This window comes from Panulirus ornatus, chromosome 23 (assembly GCF_036320965.1).
Source record: "Panulirus ornatus isolate Po-2019 chromosome 23, ASM3632096v1, whole genome shotgun sequence".
Classification (NCBI taxonomy): domain Eukaryota; kingdom Metazoa; phylum Arthropoda; class Malacostraca; order Decapoda; family Palinuridae; genus Panulirus; species Panulirus ornatus.
Genome location: NC_092246.1, coordinates 3,130,113 through 3,155,118, shown reverse-complemented (window position 1 = coordinate 3,155,118; position 25,006 = coordinate 3,130,113). Strand labels below are relative to the sequence as shown.

Below are 25,006 nucleotides of genomic sequence, written 5' to 3'. Positions count from 1 at the left end.
ACGTAATGATAAAATGAAGAGGGTTCTCTTACCCAACCAGGGTGCTGGTCGGATTTCAAGAGATCTCTGAGTGTGAGCGGGGATCACGTTCTCCATCATGGGTCCTGGGAAGACTGTGGTACGGTACATGACATAGTAATCTAGGAGTGGCTTCACTGTGAATTCACCGGTGCAGTGATGCCTGGGAGTAACTGCAGTGATTATACACATTTATGTGGCACGTGAGCCGTGGTTTTAGCATGGACTGCAGCCACTGCTCGTGGATAGGTATACGCCAGCTAAAGTGTCCTTTAAACTACCCGGTATTGTACTAAAATGTTTATATTTGATGTATATGTAATTGGAGGGGTTATTTAAGTGCGTGGTATGTCTAGGTCCTCAGAGAGTGAGTCTAGGGTACAGGGTATGAGCAGTTGTAGGTTGTGGTAACAGTACTCGTCTCCTTGGCTTGTGGTATCATCCTGCGGTGGACGAGTCCACCTGCTGTGGCCCTGATGGGGGATCTCTCGCCAAGTAAGTACACCTCTTCTCCTCTCACCTTCCTCGGACTAGCTGATGCGCATTCCAATATCCGAGTCAGGTAAAGTGTGTGTGTGTGTGTGTGTGTGTGTGTGTGTGTGTGTGTGTGTGTGTGTGGTGGGGAGTTGAGGGGGGGGGGGTTATAATTCCCTTGGCCGTGAAGGTACTTGCTTAGCTGGCGTTCTGTCGCGGGTCCGTGAAATTGTAGGCGAGATGTGCGAGCGCTCTCGCTCATGTCTCGGGACATGGCGTACACGGCTGTTCGAGGTGTGGTTCGAAGGGTGTGCTTGAGTGGTGTGGGGTGGGCTGGTATGGTGTGGGGTGGGCTGGAATGGTGTGGGGTGGGCTGGAATGGTATGGGGTAGGATGGAATGGTGTTGGGGTGTACTAGAATGGTATAAGGTGTACTGTATTGGGTGGTGGACTGAAGTGATGTGGAGGGTGGGGGTACTGGAGTAGTGTGGCATTGCTCATGATATGGTATTGCGACATCACAGCATGACCTGGGTTGTTTGTGACCTGGTGTACGGATGTAACAGCGTTGTGGGCGTAGAGGTGCACTTGACCAAGTGCTGGACGTATGTGCATGGCCTGGCCTGGCTGGGGTGCTGGTGGTTGCTTATTGAGAGATGATGTCGAGTGTACTGCATGGTCAGAGTAAAGGGGGAGTTTAGTGGAAGGTTGATGGCGGTCAGTGGCTGATAAATTTACAAGTGTTGGTAGGTAGTGCCTGTTATGAGGCGTATATTGGATGATGAGGAACGCGCATGAACTGGCGTGACATGCGCATGCCTTGTTGTGGTATTTGCGTGACAAGGTGTACGGGGTGTTATGAGTAAGGCGTGGCGTGTGTGGAGGGAGAGAGGGAGGGGGAGAGCTGTACATGGCTCGGGTGGGGGTAGGGTAGCTGTGCATGGTGCGTTGGGGGAGGGGAGCTATGCATGGCGTGGGGGGGAGGGGAGGTGTGCATGGCGCGGTGTGGGAGGAGCTGTGCATGGCATGGGGGATGTGTGTGGGGGAGGAGCTATGCATGGCGTAGGGAGGGAGGGGAGGTGTGCATGGCGCGGATGGTGTGGATGTACTGGCTGGGATGGGCCAGCGAGGGACACCTCCACCGTGGCAACACAAACCGGTCCTCACCTCCCGTTTCGACACAGTGTGTTTTTGCCGCGTTTATCGTTGCCGATAATTCCAGTATAACCCTATCATCTCTCTCCCCCCCAGTCCCCTCCTCAGGCCTCGCTGAGACACTTTTGACCCTTGCTGACTGACCCCGAGGCCTTACTGACCCCTGCTGACTGCCCCCGAGGCCTTACTGAGACGGTTCTGACCCCGAGGCCTTACTGAGACGGTTCTGACCCCTGCAGGCTGACCCCAGGCTTTACTGACCCCTGCTTACTGTCCTCAGACCTGGTCGAGACAGCCATACTGGCTGACCCCCAGGACTTTCTGACCTCTGTGGGCTGACCCCTAGTTCTCGCTCAGACAGTCTCGAATCCAGTTGAGTCGAAGCCTCGCTGATTGCGTTCTAACAAGCTGTTGAACCACTCGTTCTTCATCTGTATGTTATGTTCTGTATACTACGACCAGGGTCTAGGGATCCAGCATCATATATATGAGGAGTTAAGCCGCAGCGATGCAAGGACAAAGAACACTTGTTGCAAAGAAGGATGGCCCCCACCTTCGCGTAATGATCAGCTAAATAAAGCGTTGCAACATACAGCTGGGAGATCTGTCAAGGAAAGGTTAGGATGAGAGATGTGTTTGTGCACGTTCGCTGCCTTTCCGAGAAAGGTGGCCGAGCTGTTGTATAAGCCAGCCTCATGCACTGTCCGACACACCTTAATTATATCCTCTTGTTAACATCTAAGGAAAAAAGAAAAAAGAAAACGTAATGTACCTGCGAAGACTTCAGACTTCGAGTGGGTATCTCCGACGTGGATCACTGCATGCCGGTAGTAGGCGCAGCGGGAAATGGAGTTCCATCCGATAATGGCCCTCCGCCGCCAAACAGAGCGCCTAATAACTTCACGTCTCTCGAACTCGGGTCGATATTTTACCACAGCGGGTTGAGCGACATACAGACAGACCTCTTGGGGCGACCCTACTTGGCCAAGCGATCGCACCCGGAATACCTAACACACGCCTTATGAATTAAAACATTTTTCCCTCGGCGGTCCGGTCCGGTGTCCGATGCGACGGGTGAGTGAGGTCAGTGTGGTTGTGCTGAGTGCCTGGTGCACAGTGTTAGTGGCGCGGGGGTGCGGTATGGTGGTGAGGGAGCTGATGTGCTCTGCTACACAGGGCTCGGGTGGGGTGGGGTTGGGTGGTTGCGTCTCTGGTGGTGCTGGCGTTGATGTTAGTCAGAGGCTGTCAGGTTTCACTCCTTTGGCCCAGGTAGCTGTATTTTCTTTTTCCTCCTCGTCCACACGTGGGGTTGCTGGTATTCCGTCCACACACACAATTTACAATCTCCCCAGCACACACCTACACACACACACACACACACACATGATGCTTGACAACACGCAATTCACAAGACTCCTTCTTCGTGACCCTAGATTTTCCTACGGCAAAAAAAAGAATAAGATATTAAAACCATCAAGTTAAAACATAAACTGTAGGGAATATATGTCTTAAAGAGACTTAAGGACAGACACTTAAAAACTGTCTCCTGAGCTCGCGTCTTAGAAGTACAAAGGAGACGAGAGCGTCTCCTGGGAATTGTCCTAATGACACAGAAGTACACGGACACAGGAATGCTCAGCCAGCAAGTTGTTCACGTCCTACTTCAGGCCAGACCAGGATATGCTCCTCATGGTTCGTCATCGCGCTTAAAGACGCACAAAGAAGAAGCTGCTGAAGAGGGCATGAAGATGGCACCCAGAATCAACAGAGCAGAGTTAGAATTAGAGGTTAGATGGCCATAAATTTGTCCACCATGGAAGAGAGTGTGACGTGTGGCGTGACTCAATCAAAATCTTTTTAAGTTTTCAAACCAGTTTGGTGATGTCAGCGACGACGAACAGTTCTTCGAAAGATGTAAAGATAGAAGAAGCAAATGTCATGACATAAGATTTAGCAAGAGAATGGAAAAGATGTGAAGTAGTACTTTTATGATATAGAAGCGGTGGATAAAAGGAATAAAATGTGATGATATTGTGAATGTGGAGAGCATACAGAAGTTCAAAAAGTTATGTGATGATATAGAGAAATCAAGAGATGGGGACCCACGAGTGTAGTTCTCCTTCCCGGTATAGAATAAGAGATTGGGACCCCACGAGTGTAGAACTCTCTCCACGTACAGAACAAGAGATGGGGACCCACGAGTGTAGAACTCTCTCCACGTACAGAACAAGAGATGGGGGACCCTACGAGTGTAGAACTCCCTCCCCGTACAGTGCAAATAGGTAATCACAAGTAGGTAATTACCCAAAGGATGTAGGGTTCCCTGAGCGCAAAATCCCCTCCCCATGCGGTACAAGTAAGTCATTGTGGGTAAGTCAGTACATCTGTACACGCATGTATGATTGGGTTGATAGTCTCGTGCCTGGGGTGGGCCCCACAGTTACTGCCTGCCCTGGTTTGCGTTATGCAAATGAGTGTAACATGTACTGTTTATTTAAGATCCATCTCTGCCTGCATTACCATATTTAAGTTCGCTTGCGGTGTTTCTGTTCACTGAAAACATTTGCTCATAATTCATAGTTGAAATTACACAGGCACTCATATATATATATATATATATATATATATATATATATATATATATATATATATATATATATATATATATATATATATATATATATATATATATAAAAGAACGTATTGGTGAGGGAGTGTGCCCATGTATACTTGTCATGAGTCATCTGATCTTTGTTAAGCACTATTGTTCTTATTGTTACACTGAGCAGACCCCTAGCACATCCCTCAGAGGGACCTGAGACTTGAAGAAGTTAGAGCCTCCGAGGTCTGCTGTTGTGTTGGAGGAAAAGTGTTTTATGTGTGTGTGTGTGTGCGTGTGGCCAGAACTGGGAGTGATAGATAGTGCTCTCGCGAGAGGTATACGAGTGTGAATGTAGAATACATATGTAGTGCTGTTCCAGTAATACTGGCACGATCTGAAACCATGGACACAAGTTGTTGTGTCTCTTCACAGCGCAACTCAGTATTCTACTTTACTCTCTCTCTCTCTCTCTCTCTCTCTCTCTCTCTCTCTCTCTCTCTCTCTCTCTCTCTCTCTCTCTCTCTCTCTCGTGTTGTGCACATGAACACATGACCCTCATGAATATGTGGATAGTGTCCTGAACACAAAAAATAAGAGCGGCGTCTAAGGCGTAGTGATTTTTCTATGAGTCGCTTAATGATATGGTTTATGAACAGATTCCAGATAGAATGAGACGGTACAGATGGGATGAGAATGAGTCGGTACAGATGGGATAAGAATGAGACGGTACAGATGAGATGAGAATGAGACGGTACAGATGGGATGAGAATGAGACGGTACAGATGGGATGAGAATGAGACGGTACAGATGGGATAAGAATGAGACGGTACAGATGGGATAATAATGAGACGGTACAGATGGGATGAGAATGAGACGGTACAGATGGGATGAGAATGAGACGGTACAGATGGGATGAGATGAGACGGTACAGATGGGATGAGATGAGACGGTTGCTGCTCGCGAACCTAGCATCTCCAGCGATCGCTCTTGGCGTGTCTTCTGTAAGAGAGGCCACCAGCAGCATAACCTTCCTCCACTCCACGATCCGCTTCACGTAAGATCCGATCCATTTACCCACCAGCCTCTCCCTCCTCATGCAGTAGCCCTCGCCACTTCACCCATTCCCACTTTCACTCCACCCAGTCTGACCTTATTTAAATCTTGTCACTCATTCATGAGCTCTCTCTCTCTCTCTCTCCCTTCATGTCATGTCCTCCTCCTCCACTGTCATGTCCTCGCACACTCTCATGGCCTCCTATCGTGTCATGATTACTTACTCTTTCATGTATTACTTCCGTGCCATGTCCTGCTGCTCTATCATGTCTTCGTCCTGTGTCATGCCCTTCTGCTCTCATTTACTACTTCATTCGTGTATCATCCTTACTCCTATTTGACCCTGTAAGTCCTTCGTTTCCTTATATCCCTTCTTGTACCGAAAAAGTCGTCGAATCTCACTTGCTATTGCACTCTCTCTTAAAGCCCGCCCCCACCCCTCCCCTCTGTCGTCCTCAGACCTTCCACTCAGGGTATACCAGCAGAAGGGGCTGAAGTGGAGAGGTGGAGGGATACAGCACCATATTTCATTCGACTGCCCTCCTATGTAGCTCTAGTCTTGCAGGCTCAACCCCACATCTGGGTCGGGCCGCGCCCGTCGGCTGCCCCCGTCCGGTTCTAGGAGGAGGGTGTGATGTGTGTGTATGTGTGTGTTTGTCTTGGTGGGGCTGGGTTAGATGACGCTGCTTTGGTGGATGACCAGGCTTGATGGTGGTACCATCTCTGGTGACGATGGTAAGTAACTATGGTAGTCTTGATGATGGTGGTGGTGTTGGTGGTGAAGGCGATGGAGAGAGATGGTTAATGATGCGGGGCGTAATGATGGTACAGAAGGTAACAATCAGTAATGATAATCACTGGGGAGGAAGAAGGAGCAAGCAGACACAGCCAAGTAGATAATGAATGGAAGTTAAAGGACTCTTCATCACGTCTCGGTTGCATCTTGTACAGGATCAGGAGAGGCCTGGGCAGCTCTGACAGGGATTAAAGGACACGAAAGGAAAAGATCCATGTCTGATAACACGACTGATGTCCAGCATGTCATGGGGCAAATCATATACATTATAGTCTGGTGTTTGCAGGTGTTGCAATCTCAGCCTGCGTGAGCTAAAGGCTCATAGATTTTCACGTCAGGGAGAACCCAAAGTCTGTTCCATCTTGCAAGACTTCCAGCTGAGCGCTCCTCATTTGCATATGTTATCGACAAACATGTCTCACGTAAGATACGTTCAGATTGTGGGCAAAATGGAATGCTTTTAGTGACAGTGGATCAGAGACTGCATGAGAACCGGTGTGTGTTTTGTAGTCAGAGTTGGGCAAGTGTGTCTCAGGAGGAAAGGACAGAAAAAAATAGCCTGACGCTGTCTTGAGACACACCATCCATCTTTGCTACCATTACAGTACCTACATATTCAGACTCCCACTGTTGCCATCTCCTCAAGCTGTCTTATTTGACACAGGAACCCCAGGCAAGCAGGCAGTCACTAAACACATACGCACGCTGACGCACACACACACACACAGAAGCATCTGCATGACAAAGCTGTGAGCAGGGGAGCCCTTGAATCGGAAGAATGCACCGGGGTTGTCCAGCAGGAGAGGAGGCATCGCATGTCGTAGCCCTTAACTGGTCTTTGCTGGGCGAGGATTAGCGGGGTTTATTGTTGCTAATGGAGGTACTGGGGTTGTGATGGGTCGTGCTCATCTGATGATGGTGGTGGGGGTGATGATGATGATGATGACGATGTGTGATCACGGATTCATCTCCCGTGTTTGGCGCTGGGGTTGGGGAGGGGCAGGCGCCTCGCTGATGAGGGTGGAGGTGTGAGGGAGGAACACGTTGCTGATGTTGTAGGTACCGCTGTAGTTTTTGTTGCTGTTGTTGTTGTTGTTATTGTAGTTGTTGTTGTCGCAGGTATTAGTGAGTCTTGTAGTTCCTGGTATAGGACAGTACGGGGAGGGAGGTGGACACTCGTGGGCCACAACCTCCCTGATCTCGTTAACATTATCTTACAACTTTTTAAAACTTCCGTATGCTGTCCATATTCACTGTATACTCAGCCTGTTTTATTCATCCACTCCTCTGTATGCTCTCCGTATTCACCATGTAATTAGTCTGTTTTATTCATCCATGTCTCTCATTCTGTGTAAACCCTTTACGTCTCCTCAAACGAGTTTGATAATTGATTCCACGTTGCATTCTCCGCATGTGCGTCTCTTGCCTACGTCTTTCGAAGAACTGGTCGCCGTCTGCATCATCGAGCTGGCTTAAAACCTTTACTGTTGTGATCACGTCACACCTCAGTGTTGTCTCTCCCATGTTGTGTGTGTGTGTGTGTGTGTGTGTGGATAGCATTGTAAGGAGAGGTTGCTACTGATGATTGTGGTGTTAATGTTTCTTGAAGTGATGTAGGTGGCGTTGCTGCGTGTGGATGATGTTGTAGTTTGTTGTGGGTGATGTTCTAGTGTGTTGTGGGTGATGTAGGAGGCGTTGTATTTTTTTTTTGTCTGCCTGGGGTTGTGCTGTCGTGGCTATTGCAGCAGCAGCAGCAGCAGCTGTGAGTGTTGTTGTAGGAGATGTATTCTCTTTGTTGCTGTTGTATGTGTTGTTGTAGGCGTTACCACAACTGCTGTTATTTCTGTTGTATTTTTGCTGTTGGTGGCGGAGTGTTGGTGATGTTGTTGTTGTTGTTGTTGTTGTTGGTGGAGGTGGTGGTGGTGGTGGATGATATTGTATCGTGTTGCCACTTGCTGTTGTGTTTGTCATGGACGGTGTGCTTGTGCTTGGGGTTATCTTCTCTTGTTTTTACGTCCTGTTGTTTTTGTTTTACCGGTTCTCTGTTGTCCTGTCTTATAGGTATTCTGTTCTCGTGTCGTCTCTGTTGTCTTTGCCTTTGTAAGTTGCTCTCCTGTTTTGATGTTTTGTCTTTGTTAGTTACTGTTTTGTTTTGCTGGTAGTGTCTTTGATAGTAGTTCTTTTATTTGTTTTGTTGCTCATTTCTTTATCTGTTCTAGTCTTTCTGTCTTTGTTCCTCGTGCTTTGTTGTCTTTATTACTAATGCTGTTGTTGTTTCGTCGCTAATGTCTTTGTTTTTGTTCTTCGTTTATTGGCGTCTGATAGATGATCCCCCACGTTCTATCGTTGGTCTCTGGCCACAGCCAGATCATATTGTACTTAAGAACTCATAAACAGATAGTGGCCACCTCAGGAGAGATAGACAGTGCCAGGGCCAGTGGCCACACCACAGGAGGTAGACAGTGCCAGGGCCAGTGGCCACCTCAGGAGAGATAGACAGTGTCAGGGCCAGTGGCCACACCACAGGAGGTAGACAGTGCCAGGGCCAGTGGCCACACCACGGGAGGTAGACAGTGCCAGGGCCAGTGGCCACACCACAGGAGGTAGACAGTGCCAGGGCCAGTGGCCACACCACAGGAGGTAGACAGTGCCAGGGCCAGTGGCCACACCACAGGAGGTAGACAGTGCCAGGGCCAGTGGCCACACCACAGGAGGTAGACAGTGCCAGGGCCAGTGGCCACACCACAGGAGGTAGACAGTGCCAGGGCCAGTGGCCACACCACAGGAGGTAGACAGTGCCAGGGCCAGTGGCCACACCACAGGAGGTAGACAGTGCCAGGGCCAGTGGCCACACCACAGGAGGTAGACAGTGCCAGGGCCAGTGGCCACACCACAGGAGGTAGACAGTGCCAGGGCCAGTGGCCACACCACAGGAGGTAGACAGTGCCAGGGCCAGTGGCCACACCACAGGAGGTAGACAGTGCCAGGGCCAGTGGCCACACCACAGGAGGTAGACAGTGCCAGGGCCAGTGGCCACACCACAGGAGGTAGACAGTGCCAGGGCCAGTGGCCACACCACAGGAGGTAGACAGTGCCAGGGCCAGTGGCCACACCACAGGAGGTAGACAGTGCCAGGGCCAGTGGCCACACCACAGGAGGTAGACAGTGCCAGGGCCAGTGGCCACACCACAGGAGGTAGACAGTGCCAGGGCCAGTGGCCACACCACAGGAGGTAGACAGTGCCAGGGCCAGTGGCCACACCACAGGAGGTAGACAGTGCCAGGGCCAGTGGCCACACCACAGGAGGTAGACAGTGCCAGGGCCAGTGGCCACACCACAGGAGGTAGACAGTGCCAGGGCCAGTGGCCACACCACAGGAGGTAGACAGTGCCAGGGCCAGTGGCCACACCACAGGAGGTAGACAGTGCCAGGGCCAGTGGCCACACCACAGGAGGTAGACAGTGCCAGGGCCAGTGGCCACACCACAGGAGGTAGACAGTGCCAGGGCCAGTGGCCACACCACAGGAGGTAGACAGTGCCAGGGCCAGTGGCCACACCACAGGAGGTAGACAGTGCCAGGGCCAGTGGCCACACCACAGGAGGTAGACAGTGCCAGGGCCAGTGGCCACACCACAGGAGGTAGACAGTGCCAGGGCCAGTGGCCACACCACAGGAGGTAGACAGTGCCAGGGCCAGTGGCCACACCACAGGAGGTAGACAGTGCCAGGGCCAGTGGCCACACCACAGGAGGTAGACAGTGCCAGGGCCAGTGGCCACACCACAGGAGGTAGACAGTGCCAGGGCCAGTGGCCACACCACAGGAGGTAGACAGTGCCAGGGCCAGTGGCCACACCACAGGAGGTAGACAGTGCCAGGGCCAGTGGCCACACCACAGGAGGTAGACAGTGCCAGGGCCAGTGGCCACACCACAGGAGGTAGACAGTGCCAGGGCCAGTGGCCACACCACAGGAGGTAGACAGTGCCAGGGCCAGTGGCCACACCACAGGAGGTAGACAGTGCCAGGGCCAGTGGCCACACCACAGGAGGTAGACAGTGCCAGGGCCAGTGGCCACACCACAGGAGGTAGACAGTGCCAGGGCCAGTGGCCACACCACAGGAGGTAGACAGTGCCAGGGCCAGTGGCCACACCACAGGAGGTAGACAGTGCCAGGGCCAGTGGCCACACCACAGGAGGTAGACAGTGCCAGGGCCAGTGGCCACACCACAGGAGGTAGACAGTGCCAGGGCCAGTGGCCACACCACAGGAGGTAGACAGTGCCAGGGCCAGTGGCCACACCACAGGAGGTAGACAGTGCCAGGGCCAGTGGCCACACCACAGGAGGTAGACAGTGCCAGGGCCAGTGGCCACACCACAGGAGGTAGACAGTGCCAGGGCCAGTGGCCACACCACAGGAGGTAGACAGTGCCAGGGCCAGTGGCCACCTCAGGAGAGATAGACAGTGCCAGGGCCAGTGGCCACACCACAGGAGGTAGACAGTGCCAGGGCCAGTGGCCACACCACAGGAGGTAGACAGTGCCAGCAGCACACAGGAGGTAGACAGTGCCAGGGCCAGTGGCCACACCACGGGAGGTAGACAGGCAAGATGTCACTAGTTTATAAGGCCTGATGACCTCACCGTCAGCGTTCGTAACAAGCAAACCATCTACCCCACGAGCGAACATCAGCATATACAGGATGGATCCTGATACTCGAGAGAGAGAGAGAGAGAGAGAGAGAGAGAGAGAGAGAGAGAGAGAGAGAGAGAGAGAGAGAGAGAGAGAGAGAGCAAGACGTAAACACAATGATTGCGCCCCACACAGCAGCACTCGCGTGGTGGCACCACCCGCCACCTCCCTCCCACACCCCCACCGTGCCACGGTACTGTTGGTGACCCGTCTCTTATGTTACCTTATCATGGCTCTTGACGGCTTCGAGTTAGCCAGCCGAGAGAGAGAGAGAGAGAGAGAGAGAGAGAGAGAGAGAGAGAGAGAGAGAGAGAGAGAGAGAGAGAGAGAGAGAGAGAGAGAGGACCTCGCCATTAATGTTGTGGGTTATACTGAGCGACATCTCGAATGACACACAGGCACACAAATATGTCAAGAGAGAGAGAGAGAGAGAGAGAGAGAGAGAGAGAGAGAGAGAGAGAGAGAGAGAGAGAGAGAGAGAGCAATTGTTTGGAGTTCTTGCTCAGTAAACACATTTCTGATCCTCAGTGTGCTTTAAGGCCGGCTTGGCGAACGCCGCGTCGCCCAGGGCATCGATGCATGCTAAACCACACTGTTCGTCGGATGCTGTTGGTATGATGAGGATGATAAGTATGATAACAGGATCGAAATATGATAGGAGATGACAGGTGTGTGTGTGTGTGTGTGTGTGTGTGTGTGTGTGTGTGTGTGTGTGTGTGTGTGTATCTTTTTATATACCATTGCCTTAGTCTGTGCATTTGTGTCAGTAGTTACACCAGGCCCCGCACGTCGCTGTTTCCCCGAGATTTCCCCTACCTCACTGAACCCCTGACCCCCCCACCCACTGCTGCATCACACTGGGTTTGACTATCATCAAGAAAAGACCTAACCCCACCAGCAGGAGCTTAAGGATTCCCTTCCCCTCCTTGTGTGGAAACTTCTCCTCACCCATCCTCGGGTGGGGTTCTTCCCCAACCCCTCTTCGGCTAGGGCTCTCCTCCTCCTTGTGTGTGGAAGGTTCATCCCTCCCTACCTCGCTAGGTGGTTATCACTGGTAAGTGGCAGGTTCATATCTCACCTCTATGGGATTTGGGGATTAGCTCCTACAGGACACGTGTATCCCTCCCTCCCTCCCTCCTGCCTCTTGACACTACACCCGCGGGTCTTACTGAAGTCAATCCTTGCTGTATCCTGCACTGAGCTCTCTCCCTCCCCAAGCCCTGCTAAACCCGCTCCCACCTACTGACGCTCCCACCCACACCCTGCTGAACTCCCTACCTGCTGTCGCCTCTAGTGAACCTCCGACAGCTCTATTGAGCCCTTCCTGGCTTTCACCTTCATTGAACCTTCTCCTCCAAGCCCTACTGAACCTCTTCCCAGCGTTAGACCTCCACTGAACGTGGCTTAGGATGTACGTTTGTGTATGTGTGTGTGTGTGTGTGTGTGTGTGTGTGTGTGTGTGTGTGTGTGTGTGGGCAAGCGCATGCATACATAAGAGTAAAGACACTGTAGATATCTAGAATGATAAGAGACGGGGTAACACAAGTGTAAAACTCTCTCCCGATAACACACAAGTAGTAATCACACACACACACACACACACACACACACACACACACACACACACACACACACACACACACACACACACACACACACATGACGGAAGCACGGATCAGCATTGTGTTGTTTACGAGTTGTCTCAAAGGCGGCGTTCGGCCACGACAACCTGCCGTGCCAAGGGCGGTGGGTGGCGGAGGGTGGTGACGTGATCGTAAAGGCCGGTGAAGAACACTGTACAGGAGGAGGTCGGAGGCAAGAACCGGGGGTCCAGTGAGTCGAAGTCTCTCGCGTTCAATGCCAACTTCTTGAGCACAGACGCGACGACCCTCGGTCGCGACGACGCAAAATGTAGGATGACATAGCACGACCCTCGAGGACGACGGCTGATACACGACCCTTGAGCACGACTGCACGACCCCAGGTCATCAACAGAACGATCCTTGAACCCGAGGGCATGACCCTTGGGAGATCGTGTCGTGATCTATCTTTTAATGCTCAGGTCAAGGGCCACTCCATCATGCCCTGGGGTCGTGCCGTCGTGTCTGGCCAGGGGTCGTTCCGCTGTGGTCAGTTAAGCATTACGGTATTTCTGCTTAAGTATTTCACGTTTTCTATACTTATGAAGGGAAATGGACGGAATTGTTATTTTGCGAACGCCACATCCATCCTCCCCATCTCTCCCGACTAACAGGGATATAATCATTTATAGACGTTGCCTTGCAAGATATTCCTGAAAAGCCAAGCCTTATCTTATCTTTTTTATCAGTGAACATTAAGGAAATGTATTAATATTCAGGTATTTAAGGTAGGTTTATATCTTTTCATATACATTTTCCTATACCTCACGAGAAAAACGTAATTGATCATCATTAATCAAGATTCTAATCATTAATCGGTCCTGATCCTGGTGTGAAGTTCGCCTTTTTTTTTTTCCTTTTAATCTGATTGCTGCAAAGTTGACGGGAATGAGAGTGAACGGTGGTCGTCGCCATATGAGTCAGTTGCACGGTGCGCCATACATCAGTGTCGACCATCCTGCCCACCTACCTCCCTGGGACATTACAGGAGGGGAGGAGATAAGGTAATTAATTGCGAGATATTGATCTGGGGGGGGGGGGGGGAGAACGTGATATGCTGGCCACACAGCTGTGTGTGTGTGGTGGTGGTGGTGGTAGAAGTGGTAGCAGTAATGTAGTGAGGGTGGTATGTTATGGAAACTTTATAAGTTATGGTGACGTATAGTGAATCCCTCACCACCACTATGGAACGCATGGAGCCAAAGACCTGTGTTGCGTATATAAATGGCGGGTGTATTGGTACCTGTGTGTGTGTGTGTGTGTGTGTGTGTGTGTGTGTGTGTGTGTGTGTGTGTGTTGACCTATTTGTACTGTACGGGGAAGGAGTTTAACACTCGTTAGGGCCCCACCTCTTAAGTATTCCTAAGCTACTGTATACTAGGGGGTCGGTCAGTCTCTGGCTACTGTGTACTAGGGATCGTTAAGTACCTGGCTACTGTATACTAGGGGGTCGGTCAGTCTCTTGCTACTGTATACGTAGGGGTCGGTAAGTACCCGGCATCTGTCTACTTGGAGTCGGTTAGTCTCTCGCTACTGTGTACTAGGGGGTTAGTCAGTTCCAGGCTACTGTATACTAGGGGGTTTGTCAGTCCTAGACCACTGTGTATACGAGGGGATTTGTCCGTCCCAAACCACTGTGTATACTAGGGGGTTGGTCCGTCCCTGGCCACTGTATACCTGGGGGTTGGTCCGTCCCAAACTGTATACCTGGAGGTTGGTCCGTCCCAGGCCACTGTATACTAGGGGGTTGGTCCGTCCCAGGCCACTGTATACTAGGGGGTCGGTCGGCATTGTATAAAATAGGTCCCACTCCCTAAGTACGAACGTACTGACGGCATTTATTAAGGAATTAACGTGACCATGGGCAGTCAGCCAGGCGCCACAGGCCACTATACCCACACGTGGGGAGGGAACAATTACATTATTTTGACAATATGTTAAAAGTGGAGTGTTGTAAGAGTGTGTGTGTGTGTCTCACCCCCCCCCCCCTCCTCCCAACTGCCACTTGGGGGTCGAGGTGCGAATTTGCATATTTCATCACCGTGGTATTTTCTGGCGTGTCCCTGTGTGGGAGTAGATGGCGAGACGCCGGGGAGGATCTAGCCAGGGGAGAGACCTAGCCAGGGGAGAGGAAAGGTCTAGGACGGTAGAGAAGATCTAGGAGGCAAGAGATCTAGTAAAGGGGGGGGGGGGGAGATGTAGCAGGGGAGATGATATCTAGCTGGGGTTTGAAGATTGGCAGGGGAGAGAGGTTCTAGCAGGGGAGAGAGGAGCTAACGGGGAGAGAAGATCTATAATGTGGATGACATTGGAATATATAGGAAGGATAGATTACAGGAGACCTGATGGTTCATAACGAGGTTATCTGCTGGAGGACAGGCATGATATGTTAAGTTTTCTCATTCGAGGCAGAGACAGGGACGGTAAAGCACTAGCCATCTCTTCATCCTACTCTCCCACCAGCACAATAATGGCCTAGTAGAGGAGAGACAGTCTAGCAGGTGAGAGACATCTAGCAGGAGAGAGAGACATCTAGCAGGAGGGAGACATCTAGCATAGGAGGGAGACATATATAGAGAGAAATCTAGCAGGAGAGAGACATCTAGCAGGAGAGGGAGACATCTAGCAGGAGAGAGATATCTAGCTGGAGAGAGACATCTAGCAGGAGGGAGAGACATATAGCAGGACAGAGAGAGACATCACGCAGGAGAGAGAGAGACATCTAGCAGGAAGAGAAAGAATCTAGCAGTAGGGAGTCATGGTAGCGAAGGAGCAATAATCTCTCAGGAGAGAGAGAGAGAGAGAGAGAGAGAGAGAGAGAGAGAGAGAGAGAGAGAGAGAGAGAGAGAGAGAGAGAGAGAGAGAGAGATCATCTAGCACGGAGAGTCAATCTAGCGTGGGGAGGGAAAGAGATGGCCTTACATTATCCTCCCCCTACGCACCTTCTGGTAGGTTATTATGGGGAAGGGAGGCGTTGTTTGGCTTTCGCCCGTCAGTTCTGAGCCTCAACTTCGTATATACATCATGACTAGGGCGGCGCACCGTTTGTTTGTCGCCCCCCATCACCATAATGGCTTGTTTGTGGAGATTAGAATCGTATTGCCTCCCCCCCCCGGTCCCCCTAACCATGTAGTGGGTGGTTAGAATTAATGAGTTGTGAGGCGCGGGGGATTACGGCGTCGGATATTTCATGTTGCCGATGGTAACACGAAAACTTGGTGATTACCATCTCCAGCACACGGCGCCGCGGGAGCCGAGGCTAATGGCCGGGGCAGACCCAGCGCCGGGGAGCTAATATCTTGCCATCCCGCTGGACCATAGACGATGATAGCGGCGGTATTGAAGTCGGGAGGGGGGAAAAAAAAAGCGGTGACATAAATGTTCTTTATTTCCCCCTCCCCCCTTTTATTTGAGCTTTGGGGAGGTGGTGAGGGGATTGGCCAGGCCACTGTGTGCAGGGGTGAGGGAACTGATCAAGCCACTGTGTGCTGGGGTGAGGGAACTGACCAGGCCACTGTGTGCTGGGGCGAGGGACTGCTGCAAACTCCTGGGAATCAGTTCTATGTGAAGGCTCGTGGAGTCACTGGTACCCACTGGCCGCCTACTTTGTGAAACCTGACCTTGACGTGATGACCTGGTGACCTGGGTTGCGACGTAGCCAGTGTGCTCTGGCCAGTGGGAACTCTGGATGTCCTTTATCCCTCGTCAAAATCAGGCACTGTTGGGTTTCTAGATATTCCCTCCCTCCACTCCCACCCGAAAAAAGAAGGACATTATAGCCACATGTACTTGATCCTTTCTAATGGGAATGGACTTAAAAGATCGTGGGTAGACAACAGATAGATGGATAGATAAATGGATAGAGAGATAGATAGATAGTGTTCCTCACCACTTAGATCCCTTATGAGTGACGGAGCAGCTGCGTCAGATGACTTAAGCGGCCCATCATCGCGAGGACGCAGAGGGAGGAAGAGGAAGGCATGACTATTGACGGTTCATCTTTCTAGACTGCTAAACCCGTCCACTCCGGACGCCCGTAAATCTCTATGACCTCCGGGTACAAGCGACACGTTCAGTTACCCAGCGGGGGATGGTTGCGTTCAGTTGTGGTGGGTGGGGGCAGCGGAGTGTTTATCGTGTGTGTGTGTGTGTGTGTGTGTCAGCGCAAGGTATTGCTTCACTGGAATTGAAAAGAACCGTGCAGGAACAATATGCTCCAGCGCAAGTGTTCATGGTCACGGTTCTTTTTGACCTCGTGTGTGACACGAGACCAAATCGTGAATCACAGAGTTTCTCGCACACGAATCGGCTCAGTGAAAGGTATTTTGATAATACTGGAGGGCAAATATAGCTGTCGGTTCGCCCATCAATCTTGTCAAAAACGTACGTAAACCACCTGATGTACAAGGACATCCAGTATATGCTTATATATCTGCTTGATTCCAGTCTGTAATATAAACCTTTGTGTCTGTGGCTCTTTAGTATAGACGCGCGATCTCAGTCTGTTGATCTCCTGTCCCTCACTCATTCATACGACAGTCATCTGCTTCATAATGATGCTGGCTCGTCCATTATCATCTTTCTGTATGATAGTTGTGTAGTCTTTGTGTTGCTGTATGATCAGCATCATTTGGGTTCGGCATGTGTTCTTCTTCAGGCGTCTGTTCACTTGTTCTCCGTCATGGTATATGATACCTGTCTCCGCACTGGCTATCTGTTCAGTATCTTTTATGTCCAGCATGTACCTGCTTGCTCTCCGGCTGGACACTATCTATATCTGATGGTATCTTTTTAATCAGCATGCACCTTACAACTAAGTAATGCAGCTACCTGCATAATGCCATGTAATGTCCACCCACTTACAAGATATCTACTTCTATATAGATATCTCTGTATGTATATCCATATCTCTCTCTCATATATATATATATATATATATATATATATATATATATATATATATATATATATATATATATATATATATATATATATATATATATATATATATATATATATATCTTTATCTGCAGATATATTTATTTACAGATAGACATGGGGACATAAGTACTCGCACGATAGAGAAGCATCATAAGACTTGTTGCAGGAGTCATTAGAAACCTGTTTGTTATTCACGTGGGAAAGAGAAATGGGGAAAAAAAAAGGTTCCGTTTCTTTTCCTTGTTCTCAGTCATGCATGGGTCCTGGGTTGGTCATCGCTGCTGTTGTGGGGGGAAGCGGCTTACACGACTCCCAAGGGCGCAGTGAGGTGTGGCAAGGGGGCTCACTCACTTTCTGTGATGTGTCCTCACGTATCCATACAACCGCTGTTGGTGGTGTGTCTCCACGGAGTATAGTGGGCAAGGTGTTGGCAACAGGCGGTGTGGTTGAGGAGGGAGATTAAAGCCTTGTCGTAGGTAAATGAAGAGCCTTGTTAGGGAAAAATAAAGGGCCTTGTTAGGGACAAATGAAGGGCCTTGTTAGGGACAAATGAAGGGCCTTGTTAGGGAGAAATGAAGGGCCTTGTTTAGAGACAATGAAGGGCCTTGTTTAGGGAGTAGTAAAGTACTTATTAGAAGGATATAAAAGACTTGTTTGAGGGAAATGAAAAGCCCGACTCACAGTAGTACATGAATTTTCCTCGATTCATGTTCCAGTGTATGCATGATTTCGTTCTTGCCTGCCAGAGTGCAGTGTAGGATCCGACTTCATCCTTGAGTGCAACGGTATAGTGAGGAGTAGTGGGAGGTAGGGGTAGTGGGGTTGGACGATCTGCCCTAGAAGCCCTGATAGGAGTAGAAGGTTGGGGGGTTGAGATTCTTCGGCGAGGCGCACCTAGACGAGGGTGAGGAGGAAGGAGACGCCTGGGTTGTTGGCCAGGGGGACGTTCTAGGGCTGAGGTGGGACAAAAGCTTGCCATTCCCGCGAGGCGCCACGTATTACATGTATTGCATACATATCACCAGACACATATACATTATATACATCACAGCGTCAGGATGGTCGGCGCCAAGTGGGTAGGATGTCCTCTGTAGATACGGGGGTTCGTTTCAGGTGGGTAGGATATACCCCGTATATACGGGGTGAATTCCAGAGGAGATGGAAAATCCCCCGTACATGTGGGGTTGGTTCCGGCAGGGTGGGAAAAGGCCCCTCCTCCCCGAACATACATACATACATACGGCTGTGTGTGATGGGAGGGTAAACAGTGTTGCTGGCCATACGTCGCCAGCGTGAGATCTATTGTTATTCAGGGGAAGGTCAGAGTCGGGCCTGGTTGTAAATCACTCGCGAGGGAACGAGGTAGTTTACAGCAAGTGTTCGCCGGTGAGGATGGTTGCTGCGGGTAGGATGGTGTCTCGGGAGGGGAGCATTTGGTTACCCCAGGGTTTGGCTAGTTCTGAGTTTGGTTAGCCTCGGGTTTTAGTGAAACAGGTAGATATTTCTTTCTTCCTCCTCGTTACAGGTAATCTATGTTCAACGGAAGCAAGGGAATGCTTCTTTACTTGTCATATTTCCGGAGAAATATCCGTATTGGATTCTCAAGGTGCTGTCTTCGAGGAGCTGTACAGAGCTGTGGTTCGTATGGACGAGGGACGTGATGAGCTGTAATTGAGGTGTCTCTTTTCGCGGGGAGGAGCTCGGCAGAGTCCAGGAGCGGCGCCCTCTACACAAACATGCTGCCGTGTTAAGACAGTTATGTCAATGTTTGTGGATTGCTGACGTAACTAAGCTCTCTGTTCCCTAGTCACTGTGTATGTGTGTGTGTGTGTGTGTGGATCCTAGCTTAAAGTAACGCAGAAAATGACTGTATGAAAGCAACAGGCTCATCCTTATCCAAGGATATTTCTTCCTCCAACGAGGAAAGCTAGAAAGGGACAGGAGTTCATTTTTCAGTCCTAACACAGGGTAACCTTCAGGGGAGACCCAGTGAAGGAGAGGCGGGTGTAAAATTCCTTTTTTTCCTTTTCTGCATTCATGGCGGACCTTAGAAGTAGCAACCCCCATGGAAAGCACTACGGGATGCAGCAGTGTTAAAAATGGTAATATATATATACATACACACACATATATATATATATATATATATATATATATATATATATATATATATATATATATATATATATATATACATATATATATATATATATATATATATATATATATATATATATATATATATATATATATATGATGAAGTGATGGTTGAATGATAAGCAGCTATTCAGTTTATATGAACAAGATTTATGATCATATTACGTCAATGATCTTGCAAAACTACACAGGGAGTGGTTAATCCCTTGTGCACGATGGCCGCCCTGGGGTATGATGGCCTGATCCTTCTTGATCTGACCCCAACAGGTCAGGTCAAGAGCCAAAACCGTGATACCCAAAGGGGTCGTACCGTCGTAGCCAAGGTCGTGCCATCGCATTCAAAGGTAGTTGTACCTTTGTGTTCAAGAGTGTCGTAACGTTTTGCCCAAAGACTGCACCCCGTCGTACATACGCAAGGGGGTCGTATCGCCGTGCTCAAGGAATCGTACTTTCATGCTCATGAGTTGTGGAGACTCTAGCCAACCCAGCGGATTCCATGCATGAAGAAGCCCGTTCTGAGAGACGCCTTGCGGATATAACCCCGCGAATTAGTTGTGTCCTCTCCCGTCGCCTAGAGAAGGCCTTTGAAATATTGAACTTTTTTTTCAGATAGGTCGAGAACAAACTAATATCTTCTGTAAATACGTTTCGTTTAGTTTAGTATCCAGGAACTATCCTCTCGCATGGGAGTTTTGGAAACTTGTAATCTTTTCATTTAGCTTGAGAAGTGTATAATCTTTTGTCGATGCTATATGGAGAATGGGGTGCGGTAAGGAATATGTGGCTTTATCACTGTGGAAGTGTGAAAGGGATTCAATCTTTTGGTTGATCTGTGTTATTTTGGTTGAAACTGATGATAGATTAAGAATTTTGACCTGTACTGTGGGTATGTCATTGATAACACTCGCAAGCCATGTTCTGTATTAACTAAATAGGTAATTTCTTGAATCTCTTTGTCTAACCTCTTATGAGAAAGAGTATATTAGACGCGTTCATCTCCAGATGATCGTATCTCTCGAGTATAATCCATATTTACTCTCCCTTATCTCTTATGATGTCATGGAAATTTATAATGACTGGACTATTATGCAGACAGACTTAAACAACGGGGTAAAGCCACTTACCTTTCCTTTTAATAATGTACCAGATCCAATCAGTGCGTCTGAAGATGTTATCTCTCACAACCTTCCATCAGGTATACTTTACTTCTTGTGTGCTTTGCACAGACCCATCGTTGGGTCGTTTCCAAGAACATATTCACAAATAGGCGGTGTTGTTCCACTGGCGTTATGCAAATTACACTCCTTAAGTTTAAGCACTTGTTATGTGGGGTTATTATTTTTTTTTTTTTACCTTCTCATTATAACGGCAGAGCTAACCATGAAGAACTTGCATTGGAAAAAAATAATAGCGTGGTGTATTCTTCCACACCATGCTTTTCTTTTTGTTATTATGATATTGTCTTTTACACTGTTGTATATTTGAAGTCCTTTTTTTTTAAGTGTTTGATTCTGTTAGCCTCAATGCTACCTCAAAGCTTTCTCGTATCCAAGAATATTCTGACCTAAAGTGATACTTTCTTGGAATCTTAGGGAATATTATCCTCGTACTTGGAGAATATAATCCTTGTACTTAGAGAATATTACCCTCGTAAATACTACGGATCGTCCCTTGGGCACGACCGTCCGACCCTCTGGTCGGATGGCCACGTCTTCGACCGGACCCTAAAAAGTCGTACGTCTGTGCACAAGGGTCGTGCCGTCGTGCTCGAGAGGCGTGTCATCCTGTTGAAGGGTCATGTCATCATAACGAACTGTCGTGCTGAAGGGGTTAAGGTCATCTGAACACCTGTGAACTTGTATTATATGATGTTATGTTTATGAGAGAGAGATAGAGAAAGAAAGACCTGGGCAGCTGGAAGCATTGCAGTGCTGCACGAGCGTAATATATTAGACTTTGACTCAAGGATTTCCCTAAATCGGCTTAGGATATAAAATCATTTACATATGTATTTATTGTCTGTCTCTCTGTTTATGATCTTTTAAATTCCTGCGTTTATTTCATGGGAGTGGGTCAGGTAACTTAACGATTGTTATTTATCTTTCTTTCGTCACGTTTCACAAATGATCGTGTCATGAGGCTCGTTGGTTGGTTGAGGCTTAGGCCTATCGACTGCCAGGGGTCATTAAGGTCGTCAGCAAATAATAACCAACAGTGGGAGATAAAGACGATTTTCTTCTACGTTCGAAACTATTTTAAGACCATACAGACTTGCTATATAACCCTTGCCTTGAACACGTCGTTATATTAAATACATTTTCACTGTTACTTCTTCCTTGTTGACATCTCTTCTGTATATTTATTTTCTATCTTTGTTTTTCTGTATTGTATTTAATCTAGTTTTAGTTTAACTAAATTAATTTCGCGTTTTCTGTCGATGACATGCGGCCATGTGATGTAAGGGACGATTTCATCGTAGGGCAGCGGCTCTGAGCCAGTTAGCACTGCGTAACCAGACCTCTTTATCTCACTGAATGGTAATTACCATTAATGCGTAATACAATCACTGCCGCACGCGTACGCTGTCCCAGGACACTTGCTGTTGTATCCACGCGTTGCAAGATGGACGAGAGCCTTAGCCATAACCTTTGACCTACTCTTCCACGACCAGTAAAGGTCGACCCAACACACAAGCATCATTTACCGAGAAAACAGATGGTCAAGACTCCCGGTGCAATTTTCTTGGGAAAAACACTTCCAAAACACACTCACGTGTATGCATATATTTACGCAATGTATTCACATGAAAGGTACAACACCACCGCGATGGTAAACAGTCAGTGGCATGGTGGAATTTTATACATGAGTTCCATCACCGTTGTGTGAGATGTGGTCGTCATTTTCATGGGTACACACGGCCCTATCGCGTGTTGGGCCGCTGTTCTTCAAGGCCAGGGATCATGTGCCTTGCCGTGCAGCACACTCCCCTGGTTTGTATGGGATTCCTGTCTCTCTGGCTCCTCTCGCCGTGGCTCCATTGCTAATAGTTCATTGCAGTTGCTTCTCGGGCCGAGCTGTGAGGAGGGGAGGGACGCTCGGCTTAAACAAGCCAACGAAAGTGTGACACAGTAGCGAGGTTTGAGGGGAGGGAGTGGGGGAAGCCGCTGTGAGTGAGGAGGGGATCTAGTAGGGTGTTGCCGATGGTTGATTTTGATCACAGCAAACAATACCCCGTCCAAGATATCCTTTCTTTTCTATCTTCTTCCTCTTTTTTTTTTTTTCTCGTTCACGTTTCCGCTTGTGTGTGAGCTGGCCGTCCGCTTTTGACTAAAAGGAGGTTTAGATTCTGTCAGTGAAGCTGAACAGTCTCAGGACAAGTACAAAGTTGGTCATTAAGATGAAGGAGGGAGAATCTTAACACTTTTAGAATTGGATCCCATCATTCACTGATGTTTTCAACGTTTTCTGCAATCAGTAAAAACAAAATTAAGGGAAAAACAAGGAAATGAAGGCATGTATTATATGTTCCAGCTGCGAGAATGCCTTCTCAGGAGCTCCTGCAGCGCACAGGAAGCTGGCCACGTCTACAGGATGGGATCGCAGGTGTAGAAGTATGATGCGTGTTTGTCTGTGCGAGAAGATGCAGGACAATTGGGAAACAAATGTTCACCGTCTTCAAAGTGTAAGCTAGGTTCTGGACATGGGGGGTCCTGTGATGAGTTAGGTATTGTAGAGCAGAAGAGAAAGTGTTCCTCTCACATGCCTGGGGAAAGTAGTTTCAGATGATTTCTCTGTGTGTGTGTGTGTGTGTGATGGGGTAGGTGTCCTTCGCCTATTCATGCCAGTAATGTATAAAAGACTCATCATTACAACTGTAAGGAATTGTATATATATATAGATCTGATGCATTTGCCCGTGCGTGCGTGCATGCGTCCGTCCGTCCGTTTGGGTGCTTGATACATACGTCGCTTCATGATGCCTAATTCCGTCTTAAGTTGTATAGCAGACGGAACATTTCCCCCCTCCCTCCCTCCCTGCCAGCGTCTGGTTCCTCAAGGACTTTGCCTGCTGGGTGTGTCCATTAGCCACAGGCAAAAATTAAGGGTCGGGTTACACTCGGCGTGTTGGCTGTTTTGCCTCACGCACGTGTCATGGGTGTCTGGGGAGGAGGAATTCAGAGCGGAGGGGGAAGTTGCACTTCGATGTCAGCGCCGTCAAGGAAGGAAGGAAGGGAGGAGGAGGGAGTGAGGGTGGACCAGGCAGCGGCCGGTAGGTATGCGTGACGCTGTTGTGGGGGAGAGTCGCGTGACTCAGCCACAGCATTGTGTGTGTGTGTGTGTGTGTGACTGTGTTGTGGTGCGGTAACGAGCGTGAAGCGATGGTTTAGTTAAGGGTAAGAGGCGGGTCATTCAGGAGCGATTTGACCCCTTAAGCATGACCGTATGACCTTTTGGGTGTGGTAGTACGAGCTTTGAGTACTCTGGCTCGATGGTACGACCCATCACTACGACAATACGATCCTGGGTCAAGAACAAAAGGACGACACGAGCCCGACGGTACGACTTGAGGACGATGGTACGACCTGAACACGATGGTACGACTTGATCACACGGTACCAGTTTTAACTGAAACACCGTGAGAGTCAGGTGAGTGGCCAGGCCATCATACCAAGGGACGTGCCGTAGTGTTCACGGATCGTACTGTCGTTGTCTTGGGTCGTACCGTCATGCTAGAGGATCGCACCGTCGTGTTCAAGGCTTGTACCATCATGCTTAAAGATCGTACAGTATGGCTATAGCATTGCACCGTCGTGCTCAAGGATCGTGCCATCTTGCTCCAGGGTCGTACCGTCGTGCTCAAGGGTCGTTACCATCGTGCTCTAAAGTAGTTCCGTCTTGATGAAGGATCGTTAGGTGTATCAGGAACAGAACGTTTACATTCTCAAGTGTGTGGGTGAAGCTAGCAGCTTGTCACGTTCCTGCAGGCACCCCCCCTAATGCAGTGTGTCGTGGACGTACAGTATCCCCAGATGACGGACATTAACGTAGAAAGAAGCCGACGAAATGCGCATGCAGGAGCACGGTGACATGCTCGGTTTTCTGTCGCGTGGTGTCTAGAGTTGCGCGTCAGACGATACGTTTGTTTAAGTCTGACCTTCCTCAACCTTGTCATCGGATGAGGATATCTTTTAAGCTGAGCTGCAGTATCTGGGGAGATAGGTCTTTCCTTTTCACCCACCTCTGGGATGATTATGCAGCTTCCACGCTGTTAGTGGATGGGTGAAGGAGGCGTTGACTGTCGAGGCAAAGTTCAGAGATGAGGAGGAGGATGAGGAGGAGGAGGAGGGATATGCGGTTGAGAAGACGATGCCGCTTGCTCTGACCTCTCCTCTTGACCTGTTGTGCCGGGAGAGACACTCCTGTTGGGGTTTACGACCTGCAGGTCACCTTCACTAGACCGACCAGCACCATTCATACCAGGGGT

The 25,006-nt window shown here is 49.2% G+C and overlaps 1 protein-coding gene across 1 annotated transcript in view; it reads left to right on the top strand.

The window, feature by feature from the left end:
• The window catches only part of LOC139756716 (uncharacterized), a 507,212-nt gene that overhangs the window by 159,234 nt on the left and 322,972 nt on the right, over positions 1 to 25,006 (top strand). The window lies entirely within an intron of this gene.